The sequence below is a fragment of the Mustela erminea genome, chromosome 16 (genome assembly GCF_009829155.1).
Source record: "Mustela erminea isolate mMusErm1 chromosome 16, mMusErm1.Pri, whole genome shotgun sequence".
In the NCBI taxonomy this organism is placed as follows: domain Eukaryota; kingdom Metazoa; phylum Chordata; class Mammalia; order Carnivora; family Mustelidae; genus Mustela; species Mustela erminea.
Genome location: NC_045629.1, coordinates 28,049,221 through 28,065,502, shown reverse-complemented (window position 1 = coordinate 28,065,502; position 16,282 = coordinate 28,049,221).

Sequence of the window (16,282 nt, the reverse complement as noted above, 5' to 3'; positions counted from 1 at the left end):
TTTTCATGTGATCCCACTAAATGTTTTCTCCAAGAAGGAGGGAATTATTGGGATTTTAATCAAGGGGTCTCTATCAGATTTGAGGATGAAATAAATTCACCATCATGGGCATGTCTGGAACTCTACATATAGCAAAAATTGGTTTTACAATCATTTAATAGCTAGAAATAATTTTTCGTATTTTGTCCTTCTGTTTTGAAATCTACCCTATCGTTTGGACTCCTTCTTTCATAGACTCCCATCCACCACACATAGATATTACTCTTCCCACTGAAAGTGATATTATCTCCAGATGAATGTACAGCTAGTTTAAGAATATTCCTGTGAAGAATACTATATTTTACAAAGAAAGTTGGCTTTGAAGACGGCTCAAAGTAAGAATTAATAACAACAACAAAACATATCTTTGAGATTAACTTAATATCAATAATTTGGATAAAATTACATTAATATTTACACTTACAGAGCAACTAATCAAACATAGCACAACCCTCTAGTCCATAAATAATATAATCTGCAATTCAATACCTGAATTGATTAACAATCTACCAACTTAGGATGCTTCCTTCTTTCTCATTTCAGGCTATTTTGTTTTCCTGTCTGAAATTAAAACCTCTGGTATCAACTTTAGTGAGCAACTGCTACGTGTGAAATTGTACCAGGTGTACAATATCTACTAAATCACCAAATTTGGGGGGTGCCTGGGTGGCTCAGTGGGTTAAAGCCTCTGCCTTATGCTCAGGTCTTGATCCCAGGTCTCTCCGCCTCTCTCTGCCTGACTCTCTGCCTACTTGTGATCTCTCTGTCAAATAAATAAATAAAATCTTTTAAAAATTACTTAATTTTTATGTTTTTATAATGATTTTCTCTATAATAGTTTTAAGCTGTGAAAAATTAAACAGGTAGGATACAGTTCCTATAGCTGCAATAAAACTTTCCCTATTATTAACATCTTATTTAATATGGTACATTTGTTAGAATTAATGAGCCAAAATTGATACATTATTATTAACCACAGTCCAAGCTTGATTTAATTTCCTTAGTTTTAATCGAAAGTGTTCTTTTTCTCCCCATGATCCTATCCAGCAGACTACGTTACATTTAATCATCATGTCTCCATAGGCTCCTTTTGAATGTGACATTTCTCAGAATCTCCTTCTTTTTGATGGCCTTTACAGTTTTGAGTACTATTCAGATGCATTGTAGGATGGCTCCATATTGGAATTTGATGTTTTGTCTATGATTAGACTGGAGTTATGGATTTTTAAGAAGAACATCTCAGAGGTAAAGTGCTATTTTCATCACATTCTATCATGGGTACATGCTATCAACATGACTCATGTTGAGGTCAACATTGATGTTGACCTTAATCACCTACAGAAGTAGTGTCCATCAGGTTTCTCCACTGTAGAGTTACTCTCCACCCCTTTCTATATTGTACACTTTGGAAGGAAATCACTATGTGCAGCCCACACCTGAAGAGTGGGAAGTTATGCTTTCCCAAATTTAGGGAAATTCCTCTGCACAGGAGATTAGAGTCCTGACTAATTTATTAATTTATTCAATCATTTATTTTTATCAACATCGATTCATAAGTATTTATCTTATACTTCGGGCTATAGTACAACATAAATTTGCTTATTTTGTTGCTCTTATTGTTCCAGAAACTGCATAAAACCACTGTTTCCTGATAAGATTGTCTCCCATGAGAGTAATATACATGAATCTACTATACATGAATACTGAATGAAACAATTAAGTAAATAGATGGCAGGTAGTGAGACACAGGTTTCTCATTTTGGGGGTGGGAATTTGCAGGTAAGCAGGGGGAAGAGGCTAGAATGATCTATGTGGTAATGTTTGAGTTGGAGATATAAGAGATGGAGATAGAAGAGTTGGAGATAGAAGAAATCATGGCTAATATAGATATAGATGATTATATATAAAAATGTTTATTGATACTTATATACACATGAGCTAGTAGAGTGACATATACTTCTTTGCTCTGCCAGTTGAGAGTCTTAAAAGAAATGACTTCCCAGTGACAAGCACACCTAGTGCCCAGGTCTAGGTTTTTAATACCATTGCCCATTAAAATAAACCAAGGTTCCTTGAAGAAATGGCAGATTTTAGAACTGTGGCAGGAGTTATTCAGAATGATCATTGTAGTGCCAGAAATTAAGGAAATGTTCAACACACACACACACACACACACACACACACACACACACAGTCATGGAGGTATGTCTCAACCTGGGAGACGCCAGCTACTTTATGAGGCACCCTTGTGGAGAGGTCCATTTTACCAACAACCACACTAGTGAGCATGTGCGTTCTCCAGCCAATTCACATCTTAAAATCATTGCAGTCCCACCTGACAAGCAGCTTGAGCCAGAGGTCCCCAGTAAAGCTATGCCAGATTCCTGACATAGAAACTGTGAGATAACAAATGTTTGTTGTTTTTGGCTACTAATTTTTGCATTGATTTTTAAAATAACAATGGAAAACGGTCTTTTTTTTTCCTGATGGTCCCTGGAATATTCAGGATTTTATCTTTCAATTAGAAATATGCATTGCAATTACATCTTTATTATGTTTCTAACAGAATTTTAAGGCTTTTTTCATGAGCATACCTATTTTTATCTTCAATGTCAATTATATCCTATATCTCACTTCTGTTTTCTTTTTAATTTGAAGGAGTCTCAAGTATGTCTCTCATTTAATTTTTACTTTATTTTTTAGAACTCAAATGTGTAGATTTAAATTAATCGTATTCCTCATTCATGACACACTGGTATTTTGTTAACTCAAAGCCCTTGTTTTTAATTTATTATTTTTTCTTTCTTTCCAATATACATTATCATCCATCTACTGCAGTCCATAAACATCTACTGAAGCATTTCTTTATATTAGTATGCATATTATTATAAAATATAGCATTGTTTGGTTGAATGTTAAATATACTGAAGTGGGATTTTGATATAATTTTTATCCCATTTCCCCATTCAACATCATGTTTCTGAGAGACATCATATCACTATATGTGAGAATATTTCATTAAATCTGATTGCTGAAAATTATTCCATTGTATGCCCAGCAAGGCATAGTGTATTCTATATTTTACTTTTTAGTCATCCAAATAATCTTCAAGTGCTTGTTATCAGACCCACTGTTACCATACACACCACGATTTCTGTGGGATATATCCTAGGGACAATTAAGCTAGGTTCAAGATGTAAATGTACTTACTTTCATTAAGTATTGCAGATTATTTTCCAAAATGCAGCAATTAGTACTACCACCACAAGATTACAAGGGCTTTTGCACACCGGATTTTTAATAGTTCTTCAAAGATTTACCTTTGTTTCTTCAAACCTGATGCATAAAAATTGTGATCTCACTGTTTTCCTTCATCTCCTACCCATCCTTTCTCTGGTTACTGGTGAAGTTGTACCCTTCTTTATTTATAAGAAAATTATCTGTTTGGATTCCACCTGTTCATATACTTTGACCATGGTTTGGTTTGGTTTGGTTTGTCCATTGGGTCTTTTTTCTATTGTCTAGTTGATATGAAGGAGCTCCTTAGATATTTTTGTATTATTTTCAGTAAATTTTAGATATTAAAATAATTTCTTTTCTCTTCTCCTCTTCTCTAAACTTATCTGTTATCCAATTTTTCAAATGAATTCCTGTGTTCTGATAGGGGCAGTAAACTTAACCCATTGGTTTGTGATTTTTTAAAATTTTGATTAAAAAATATTTTCCTATGCCATTGTCAAAAAGATATTTACGTCCACTTATCTTGCCTATAGAAGTCTTTAATTTACTTGAAATCTTTTTTTTTTACATTGCGTGAAGATCATCTTTATTTTTCTGTGATTTTCTCAATACCATTACTAAGTAATTCATGTTTTCTCTTGATTTGTCATATAATACCTACCCATTCTTCTTTTGTTTCTCATTCTCCTCTTTTTGATTATTTTTTAATTGAAATATAGTTGACATGTGATATTATATTACATATAGTTGGTATATAATATTACATTCAGGTCTAAACAATAATGAATATTATTTGGTCAATATTACTGATTATATTCCCTACACTATACTTTTCACCCCTGTGACTTACTTATTTTAGAACTTCTTTCAATTATATAGTTGTCATTTCCAACACAAATAGCTCACTTATTTTTTACTACTTTAATCTTTTTCTATGTCTTGATATCCAATACGACAAGATATCTTTATTTTTTTTAATTGCCTCATCTATTAATGAAAACTTTGTTCTTCTATATAAATTTTGGAATTAGTTTATTAAGTAATGTCAAGAATCCTGCTGGGGTTTTTATTATAATTTACTTGAATTTATAGATTAATTAGGGTGAATTGACATCTATATTATGTTATGTTTTGCCATCCATGAACATCATGTCTCTTTTCATTATTTAGTTCTTCTTTAATGTTCCTTAATAGTCTTAAAATTTTCATCATAAAAGACATGAACATTCATGGTTAGGTTAGTTTTTAGATAATCCTATTATCTGTTATAATTTCTAGATGATTAATTTTGTGGTTGATTTTGTATCTGACAAGTATCTTGTAGTTGTATCTTATATCTGTATTGAAATCCCATATTTCTTTTATTAGTTCATTGAATCTTCTGGATTTTGTAAGTAGACATTCATATCATCTACAAAGAAGAACAACTTTAAGAACAAATAAGAACAACTTATTTCTTTATAAAAGATGATATCAGCTGCTTAATATTTCATGTCTAATTTTCATAGCTAATAGTTTTCATTTGTTTTTTTGCTAATATATATTTTTTTCATTTCTATGTTAGTAAATCATTGAACTTATTTTATATTCTTGGTCCATCTTTTCAGTACTTTTGCTTCAGATCATATATTTCACTTGGTTTGTTGTGTCTCCTTATTTTGGCTCGTGGAAATAGGTTTTTGGTGGGGCAGAGACATCTTTATCCTAGAAAATGTTTGGGGAAATTTAGAAGGTCACACCCTAGTCTCTGTTGCACACAGACAGAGGAGGTGATCTCTAGGGTGGAGATGCCCAAGTACAACAGCATTAAAGTTAATCAGTCGTTTCACTCACCACCTCCCCTTATGGTACCCTAAGGGAAGCAGCCCTTGGAGGACAGCATCTTTCCACCAGACTTGACTGCCTGGAGGTGAAAGGGTGAAGGAGAACATGCCCAAGAAATATGGGTATTTTGCCCAGCTTCTCACTCTGGTACACTTTTGTACTGCCTTGATCTAGACAGCTGCAGAAATATGAGCCATTACTGTATGTTGCTGTAGGAATGGAGCAGGATGTTATTGGCATAGGCAATGGTGGGTGAAGGAAAAGTGAAGAAAATCAAACTGCTTCCTTCCATTTCCTACTCCAGGAACATGGTCATTCATCCTCTGCTCCTGTTTGCAGACTCTCTCTCCAGGTATCTGGGCTACATGAAGTTAGGAGGTGTCTTGCAACAGTAGCTTACATAAATTATTCTCTGGAGTTCTCTTGAGTTCTCACTGTTCTCTGTGTTCTCTGGAGTTGCTCACTGTACAAAATTCATGTCTGTATCCAGCAACTCTAACCACTCTGTCTTCACCCCACATGTGTTAGTTCAGAGGAGCCATTGGAGCCTCAGAGATTTCTAGTTTGTTCCCTTAACTGTTTCTCCGGAGTTTAGAGAAGGAATCAGCAGCATATGCCTTTTCACAATCTTGTCAGGAACGCTAAATAACTGGGTCTCATTTTTAATTCCACTTTTCAACTTTTTTATCTTTATCATTATTATAGGGGTCCAGAGCTCCTGTAGTATAATAAAAGAATAGAATGTTATCATTGTCTTCATTCTCATCTTAAAAGGAAAGTGACTAAAGTTTGTTTATTAAATATAACTTTTGTTTCCAGTTTTGGAGGGATAGTACCTTGAAGAAATTGTCTTGCATTCTTTGTATTTTTCATGCGCTGTGATCTTTTAAAAAATGATAAATAGGTTTTTTACTTTTATAAAACTTTATAATTTTTAAACTTTATAAATATATTTTAAAGTTACAGAATACTTAATATTTTACTTGTACATATTTTATAGTTAATATAGTGAATATTTTACACATAGAATTTTTGTTCTTAATTCATTGTAATGATGAATTATAGCTGTCTGATGTTGAACTGTTTTTCTCTCTGGGTAAGTATTGCCTCACCATGCCTTTTTTTCCAGCTCTGGAGAATAGGTTAGCTAATTGTTATGATTGTTTTCTGTTGCAACTCATAAGATAAGGATTATTTATCTCTCGACAGTTTGTAACACTCACCTACAAAACCATGTGAGCCTGGTTTCTTTATTTCTCTATTGTAATCTTTCTGGTGATTTAGTTTACTCATATTTCCATTTATTCTTTTGTCACTCTTGGAATCTGATGTATTTTGAGATATTTATTTTAGTTAGGTTTTTCAAGTTTATTTCAGTCTGGCTATATAGGATACTTTATTATTACTTTTTATAATTTATTTTATATATCTATTTTACTCTTCATTGCTTCAAGTTAAGAGTTTTTCTAATTAAAATTTTAATTCTGCTTCTACATTTTAAATTTTACTCCAAATATGTATTTTTGAATATCTCACTTCTTCCTCTTCCTGTCATCAATTGGCCTTTTCATCTCCATCCATTCTTATTATAGCTTCACACATTTATTTCACTGAGTTTTCCCAAGTCCCATGGAGAGTTTAAAATAGTTTTCTAAAATTATTTTTTCTGGTTCCTGTGGTGAATAATTTTCAGAAATTGGCTTTTAATTGGAAGCATTCATTTTCTTTCCACGGCAGTGCAATTTTTGCTGCTGTTGTTATTCTCTCCCTGGTTTACTCTTTCTTTGCATTAGATAAGGTCTGTTTGTTCTGTTCAGCTTTTGATGAATTTCAACTGTCTGCTAGGTTTTTTTTTTATTTTACTTCATTTACACTTTGTAACATAAAATAAATATTAGACATTAAGAAGTTTTGCATATTATTATTCTTCAGCAGTTAATTTAATATACTTATAAAAGAATTTTACATTTGTAAAAGTAGACAAGTATACATATGAGAAGGTATATGTCAAGAAGCTAAATAAGTAATTCTCAGCTAGAACGATAAGATGACATCATATTTTAAATATATATTTGGAACACAATTCCCATTATGCCCATTATTAAGACTTAAAAATTTTTTTTTTTATTATTTAGGGGATTTGTAGAAGCTAGACAAGTTGAGATGGAAGTCTTGATTGGAATATGGCACTGATTAAAGAAAGTGAGAAATATTACTTTAAAGAGCAGTGTCTTAGGTCACTAAGATATTGAACAAGGACCAAATACAAAGTATTCTCTAAGTTAATTTTCCTTTTTGTACATATTTTCCCCGAGATTCAATTTATGTTAATATGTATTTATTGATTATGTATATATAAGGTAATAAGTTGGATACCACAGGTTATACAAAGGTAAATTAATACAAATCCTTACCCTCAAATAGATCAAAATAACAGAAAGTAGACAAACAGGGTTTAAGAATTTCAGCTGTCGATTTTTTACTGCCTAGATCTGAATCTTGATTCCAATCTTTACTGGTTGTATGAACTTGGATAAGCTATTTAGCATCTCTGTGCCTCCTTGTCTACATCTGAAATGGGGATAATAATAATAATAAATTACAATGATGTCAATGTATTATACATTGTTATATTATGTAATACGTCATATTAATAGCATTATGTTATATTCATATAATAGTATTATTCTCATTTCAGGATTATTATGAGGATCCAATGAGGAACTCAAATAAAAAACTTAATAGAGTTCTTGGCACATACATAATGTATTATTTGTAAATATCAGATGCTATTTTTATTGAAATAAAATCAATGACAAAAAATAAAATTGGAGGGGTGCCTGGGTGGCTCAGTGGGTTAAAGCCTCTGCCTTCGGCTCAGGTCATGGGTCCTGAGATCAAGCCCCACATCGGGTTCTCTGCTCTGCGGGGAGCTTGCTTCCTCCTCTCTCTCTCTCTGCCTGCCTTTCTGCCTACTTGTGATTTCTGTCTGTCAAATAAAAAAAAATTAAATTAAATTAAATTAAAAAAAATAAAATTGGAATGAGTGCTACATAAAAAGTGCAAATAGCACATTTTAGGTGAATTTTATCCGGAAATGACACGTTTTAGTTTGTAAGCATGTCTGACATTTTAATAAGTATATATCAAATAGCATTTTTTCCTTCAGATTCTGTACTGAAATGTGTATACATTTGACTTTGTAATATGGCTTCTCCTTCTCAAGTGGAAGGATTAGATAAGCAGTATTTACTCTGTTACTTAAGAAACCACCTCAGGGAAAAACCTATACTTTTCTTTTTTCTCCCTGAGACGTCTACTTGGGAAAAAAAAGCCATTTGTATTTATTTCTTGGTCAGATAAATATGCAATGATTTAGAAATGTTACAGATTTTTCACAGCTAAGAAGACTTTTGACATAGATAAATCCTATTCATTCCTTCAGAAATAGCTTGACGGCTGATTCCATATGACTGTTTAACAGTTTTATTTAGATCTATGCCCTACATTTATCTCCCTAAAGTACTTGAAATCTACTTTAATTAGTTTCATCAAATAAAAGCTATCCTCAGATACAATAAAGAGCAAAACCCAATCATTATTTAATAGGTGGTGTAGTAATTACCAGAAAAATTATTTTATTTAAACTATAGACAAAAAAAAAAAAAAAAAACCCAGCCAAAATCCCAAAGCAAAACAAAACAAAAAAACAAAATCAAAATAAAGCAGAAATAACAACAACCAAAAAAACTCACAATGTTCTCTTTTCCAAGCCTGCAACCTAACTTATATCGAATAGTTTGTTTTTACAAAGTTCACCAAGATTACAGTTGTGTAAAGATTTTCTCTAGGACAAAAACCGCATGCCCCACTAAGAGAACCTTCCTAACTTGTATCAAAACTCAGTTTATATTCCCACAGATGTCTAACAAGCTCTGTATATGGTCTTGGATTATAGACAGGGAAAAATCAATAGCCTGCTGTCTCAAAGGCACCAATATAGATTATGAATCACAGCCAGGAAGTTGTCAGTGATTTCAGCTGCCAACAGTGCTTCAGTAAAGATATTTGCTACCTCATATTCTTTTAATGTGAAGCTTTCATATATAAAATAGAACAGGTCACTTTTTTGACAAGAACATAAGAGAATTTTAAGTAGAGCAATGAGAGCACCAAACATAGCTGTGCTCTGGACTGATCAAATAAAAAATACACCTTCTCCACTTGCCCACATGCTGTGTGAAAGGCAAAGATCTACATAAAGGTCCTGGACTGCTGTCAGTTATTGGTAGCCTCATCTGTCCCCTACCCCCCTACCCGACCCCCCACACCCGCATCTACATATCCCTCCATATGCAGTAGTTTGGCTGCACTAGATCAAGTCCAACAAGATCACCTTTTATGATTATAATGAAAACAACTCCCTGGTCTCAACCAAGGAAATACAAAACAACACAGAACCCTGGAGCTAAAAGGGATTTCAGACTATGAAGTCCACTTCCTCTCAGGGCTAGAGGAGGAAACTGAGCCTCAACGAAAACATGGGTCACTCAATCACAGGAATTACATTTCCTTAGGGTATTTTTACAAAATGTTGATGAATGTTCCTTGAAGGAAGACACAATATTCCCTTTTATAACATTATAAAAAAATAAGTAAATAGATTCTAAGGAGTATTTTAAGTGTTTTGGGTTAAAGACTAAAAATTAAAGTTGTTATACATGTGCCATTAATAGAGAAATTATGATAAAAAATGTAAACATTCTTCTCATATATTGAGTGAAGGTGATTTAAAAAAGTATAAGAAAGCATTGGTAACAGAGTAATTTGACTATGGGATCTGGAAGAAAGAGAAAACGAGATTCTGTAGCGTGTGCTCTCTCTCTCTCTCTCTCTCTCTCTCGCATGTTTCTTTACTTTTACTTTACTTTTATGGACTTCAGTTTCTTTACTATAAAAGATGATAATACCTATATACAATGTCAAAGGGATTAAGTTTAATGTATGTGAATAGTGTAGTAAAAGTCTTGGCATTTGGCAGGGAGTAAACACCTGGTTGTGACTTTTATTATCTAATTTGTTTCAGAAAAAACAAAACAACAACAACAACAAAAAGAGGTAACTTTCTGACTTAAGAGGTTTTCAAAAAAGAACCAAAGAAAAATCGAGAAAGTAAGACATTTCAACTGTTTTAGCTTGAAAATAAAATTACTTAGAAAGTGGGAGGTAATAAAAGTTCATTGTTTTGATAATTTATGGAAGAACTGAGGAAGAGATTGTTGTTTCCATTTTCTTTTCTTTCTTTTTTATTTTAAAGGAAGGAAAGTTGATTCTGTAAATCTGGATAGGGTAAATTCTCTGTAAATAACTCAAGACAATGGAATAATTAGCACACAATCTAGTGATCACCTAGAAAAGTCTGAGATACAATAAATAGTTTTGTAAAGAATATATCTCACAGACACATTATATAAGCAAAGGGGCATAAAAGAAGTGAAAGAGATTGCTATAAGGAAGGCTTTCAATTCTTGCCTGCGCCTCCTCCCCGCAACCACATGAGTCTGATTACCCACCCAGTCCACCTCTAGAGTCTTTTCCATTCTGTTCTCAGATAATTCATATACAGCGTTTGAAGCCTGAACTCAAAGGTAACAATTTAGAGTCCCATTGTGTTAACATGGATGCTAGTTTAAAAGTGCCCTCCCACATCAAATGTCTTAAAAGTTGTTCTACTTCATGTTTCGATTAGTGGAAAAATCAAGAATTCTTCCATTAAGATTATGTGTATATAGCAGGATGGAATAAGAGGGGGAAAAAGCAAAAATCCCAGAACAAATACAGCTTTGGAAGGAACTACTTGGATAAAAAGGTTAATGTACTTCAATTCCATTAAAAGACAAATCTTGTAAGAATGGCCAAGATAAAACTAGTCTTCTTTTAATGGTGTGTTTCATTATGTTCAATGAGCTGAAGCCATATAAAAGAAGTTAGATATGATTCACAGAAGAGAAGCAGAGGTGTCTCAAGAGGGAAAAAGGATTCAGTGAAAATAAAGAAATTGTGATGTTTAAAGTAAATGAGAGAATCAGGGATTTGTTTTTGATCTGGTTTGGTTTGGTTTGGTCTTCAACATGGGAGCATTGATTCTGGAGTGTTACATTGTTACCCCTATGGATGACCAAACATTACAGTGTAGGCTCAGTGTGGGCCAAACTGTCTACCTAGCTACATAGTCACAATTGCACTCCTGAAACTGTGTGAACCTCTGTGCTCCATTATTGCTTAGAGATAAATGACACAGAAATCGGCAAACTTCTGCACCTTCCATGGGCTGTACTCACACCTTCTTCAGTGAAGTCTGAAAGCCAACCTTGAGGTGCCCTTTCCCCTTCCAAATCAACTCTTTCTTATGTATTCTCTTCTATTCTTATGACTCTTTACAGCTCTCATTACATTTTTATAATTACTGCTTTATTGTAATTTTTCATTCTATTAAACTTCCCTTATCCCAATAACATTGTGTTTCAGTTCCTTAACTGTGCTCAGACTTTTAATTTTTATTCTTTATGAATCATTATTTTTGAAACTCTATTTCTTATACACAATGCATTTCTGACTTGTTTATTTTAAAAACTTTCAGTTGAATTTTTTCACTTAAATTGATTGTCATTACTGCTATGCTTGGATTCATTTTCATCAGCTTACTTTGTGCTTTCTGTTTCATCCTCCCTCCTTTCTTATTCAAAGTCATTTCCCTGCTGGTTGGAAACATACATGTTCTAGTCTTCTTTGTTTTATTCCCCCAAGATATTTGAGAAGTCACTTTTTAAAAAAGATGTTATTTATTAGAGAGAGAGCAAGCATAAGAGGGGAGAGGGTTAGAGGGAGAAACAGACTCCCCACTGAGCAGGGAGTTTGATGAAGGACTTGATCCCAGGATCCTGGGATCATGACCTGAGCTGACGGTAGGTAGATGTTTAACTGACTGAGCCACTCAGGTACCCCATGTTCTAGTCTTCTTAGAAATTTTTGTATGCATGTTTAAATTAATGCAGTCTCATCAGCATCTTTCCTGTCATCTTGAAAAATGGCTTTGCTATTATTACCAACTCCCTTCTAGCTCATTTGCTATGGTTGTCAAAATTCTTTGTTTTGTCTTAATTTAATTTTTTTTAAGTACACAAATTAGGTATCATTGTTATTGCTTAATCAGCTATATTTGCGGTTATCAACAAGTTTACAATTTACTTTTCTCACCATTTCTTCTAACATTTCACAGATTTCCTTCCCTGATCATCCCCCCATCCCTACCTTTTTCGCTGAAGTATATCCCTTAGATTTTCCATCAATGAAGGTCTTTGGGAGTAAGCTTATTCAGGAATTTTTTTTTTCCTTTTCTAATTGTTGTATGTTCTTTCCTCAAAATATAATTTTGAAATAAACAGTACTGTGTTCACTGCTATGTTTTCAGGACTTTTAAGACGTTCTATTTATTGATTTAAATTTACTATTTTTTGGAAATCTTACTTGTTTTCATTATGTTTCCTATTGCCTTTGAGAAGTCAGTTATCACTCTAATTTTTATTTATCTGGATAAATTTTTTTCTAACCACTATGAAACTTATTTATTTATGTCTCAGGAGATTTATAGATTTATTATATTGTGAATATTCTTTTATCTTGTAATTTTTAGCTTCTTCACTATAAATGTTATCATTATATTTGTCAGTGTTCTCCAGAGAAAGAGAATCAATGAGATGTACATGCATGTACATAAACATCTGTAAAAAGCTTTTACATTTCCTCAAACTTCACATGCTCATGAAATTATAAAGATTTTCATTATTCCTGAAATATTCCAAACCCATTCCTGATCTAGGGGCCATTCCAACTCTATGCTAAAAAAAACTTCTCTCCTTAGGTAATCTACTGGATTACTCATTCTCTGTCTGTCCCACTCTGTGTTATCTATGTCTACCTGTCTGTGTATCTGTGTAAATGTCTATGTGCCTATGTATCTATCTCTTTCATCTCCCATCAACAGATTAAGATTTTAAGGTCTTGGTTTACATGGTTGTGGGGCTGGCAACTTCAAAATCTGTAGGGAAGACCAGCAGTCTGGAGAAGACCTTGGGAAGGGTTCATGTTGTAGCCTGAATCCAAAGGCAATCTAGTGGTAGAATTCCCTCTTGCTCAGAGAAGATCTGTTTTTTCTATTAAAACCTTCAATTGATTGATAAAACCCACCCCACATTATAGAGGTAATCTGCTTTACTCAAAGTTCAGTTATTTGACATTAATTTCATCCAGAAAACACCCTCACAGAAACATCCAGAATAACATATTACCAATTATCTGGACACCTTAGCGCAGCCCATTTGAGACATAAAATTAATCACAAATTCAGGGTACCTAGGTGGCTCAATTGGTTAATCTGCCTTTGACTCAGGTTATAATCCCAGGGTCCTGCATCAGGCTCCCTGCTCAGTGGGGAGTCTGTTTCTCCCTCTGCCCCTCATTCCATATATGCATGCATGCACTCTCTCTCTCTTGCTCACAAAAATAAATAAAATATTTTTAAAAAATATTTTAAAAATCACAAATCCACCCCTTTCCAGTCTGGTACCTGTATGCATCTCCTTTATTTGTGTTTAATCTCTAGATAAGGACAATAACAAAGTTATACTTCTACCTAACATAATAGGACAATTCTGCATATAACTGAAAACATACTAACTCTTTCCCCTAAAGATGCAAGTCTGTGACCAAGTCCAAAATAAGTAAGTCTTTCCCTTTGGAGTAAAGGTTTTTCTGATTTACCCATTGAGAGAATCTTGGCTTTATAGATCTCTGACATGACTTTCAACTTGCATAGGTCCCAAGATTTCTCTTTCATTTCCTAATGCTCGTAGGTCGTTAAACCTATGCTTTTAGGCTTCCAAGACAAGACAAGTTGTGCTCTTGTGGTATACTTCTTTGTAATCATAATTCTTTCTCATTTCTTGTGTTTTGTTGCTTCTCTTATTTTACTGACAGGTCAGCCATGTTTAAAAAGAGATGTTTCTTAGATTTTAGGCAGCTGTTTCAGGTGCTCTGCTCTAGGAAGTGTTTTTCTGCAAAATCTGGTCAACCATATGACTAGAAATGGAAATTGCTCATTCTCTCTTTCACACATTTCTATCGGGAATTTGCCCCTTTGCTCTACAGAAACTTCTCTTTTCAAGGTCACTCATGACATTCACTTGCCAAATCTACTATTCATCTTGCTGGGCTCACCTCAAGCAGCATTTGACAGTTTGATCTCTTTCTTCTTGAGAAAGTTGTGGTTTTTGTTTTTTGTTTTTTGTTTTTTTTGTCTTTGTTTGTTTGTTTTTTGTTTTTTTAACTTTGCACAGTATGGTTTTAAGTCATCTCTATAGTTTACTTCCTGTGTCACATATTTGCTGTCACTTTGCTGAGTCTCTCCCTTTCCCATGGCTCAGGCCTCAGATTCTCTCCCCAGTTTATACTCTTGATGACTTCATTCACTTCAGCTCTTACCCCAGAGTCCTAGACTTATAAACTTCACTTAAGGAGTAATGAGATCCCAACAGAACATGTTTAAAATAGAAATATTGATTTTCTTCCTGAAACTTAGTCCTCCTATTGTTCCCCAATCTCACTAAATGGGATGTTCTTCTCCCTAGCTGTCAGGCCAAACATCTAGACCTTCTCCCTAATCCCGCTTCAACCCAAAATGTCTGTCCCATCATCAGAATCTTCCCAGTGTAGGGTCTAACTACCTTCCAGTCCATTCTTTCCTATCTGAACAATGTACCCCCCCTCTTACTTTTGTCCTGGCTTATACTTTTGCTCCCCACTCCCTCTTCTGTATAAGGCAGCCAGATTAGGTTTTAAAAATATAAATCAAATTATTTTATGTTTTTTTCACAGCCTCCAATGTATCTCAATCACATGTGAAATTCAACCTAGAAGTGTTATGTAGGGTCTGGTATGATCTGAGTCCTGCCTGTTTCTTTGACCTTGTTTTCTCCTATTGCCTCTTCAAGTATCTCAGTGATACGCTTTTCATCATTCCTCAAACATTCTGAGCTCATGCCCACTCTAGGGCCATTTCAGCTCGTCTTCTCTAGCCCAGGAAATGTTTTTCCTTAGGCAAGCCATATGATCACCCATTCACATAACTCTTGCCATAGCTCAAATTTGACTTCTGTTTCACAATCTTCAAAGTACAGTTCATATTAGCATCATTATAACTGTTGTATTTAGTTGATGGTATAAATACCCACCACTGGTACTCCCTAGAATACAAATTCTAAGAAGGAAAACATTTGTCTTGGGTCCAAGGATATTATGAAATTTATAAATAAATAAATTGTAAGTTAAAATTAAAATTCTCCTTTTCCAAAATGCTCAGGATTTAATGGCTGCCATATAAACCCTTGTCAAAACTGATATGTATACATGGTAGCATCAGCATGGACCGTAGTTCTCTTGTTCTTCTGGGTTTAACATTTAAAGAGTCCTACAACTCTATGTACCTCAGAAAAACTGGAGATGCCAAGTCGACATTTCATTTTTGCAATTTTCCCACCTGGACCTAGATTAAGTTTTAAATATGCTACTATTTCATTGTTTAGCTTTATTCTCTGCTTTTTGATATTTAAATTTATTCAAAAATACAAAGGCCTCATAGGAATCAACTGAAAAGAAAATAAAGCAAAACATAACATGAAAACGGCTAATTAAAATACCAAGAAACCCCAGAGAACTCTAGACAGTGTGAAACAAATGATTTTTCAATTTAACTTGTTTAATAGAACTTAACTGTATTTTTCAAGTTTATCATTAAACCTTAGATATAAAAATAAAAGCTATTGTTAAATGACCTATAATTAAAATTGAACATGTGACAAAATTGATTCTAAATAAAACATTCTTATTTTAAGTACTAAAATTTTCTTTATGTATTAGGGCTTTGTGTCTTCACAGCCACAGCCATGATGCAGCCATGTTTATAGTCTCACTTGTTACACTTCATGTGCGGATTTCCCTACTCAAGGTAAAAAAATATAAAAAATATATTTTTTCACATTTCTTTTGCAAGATATAAAAGAGTGACTACTCTAAATTAGTATTTCTACTTAAAAATGCCTAATTTACTCCAGTTGTTTAAGAA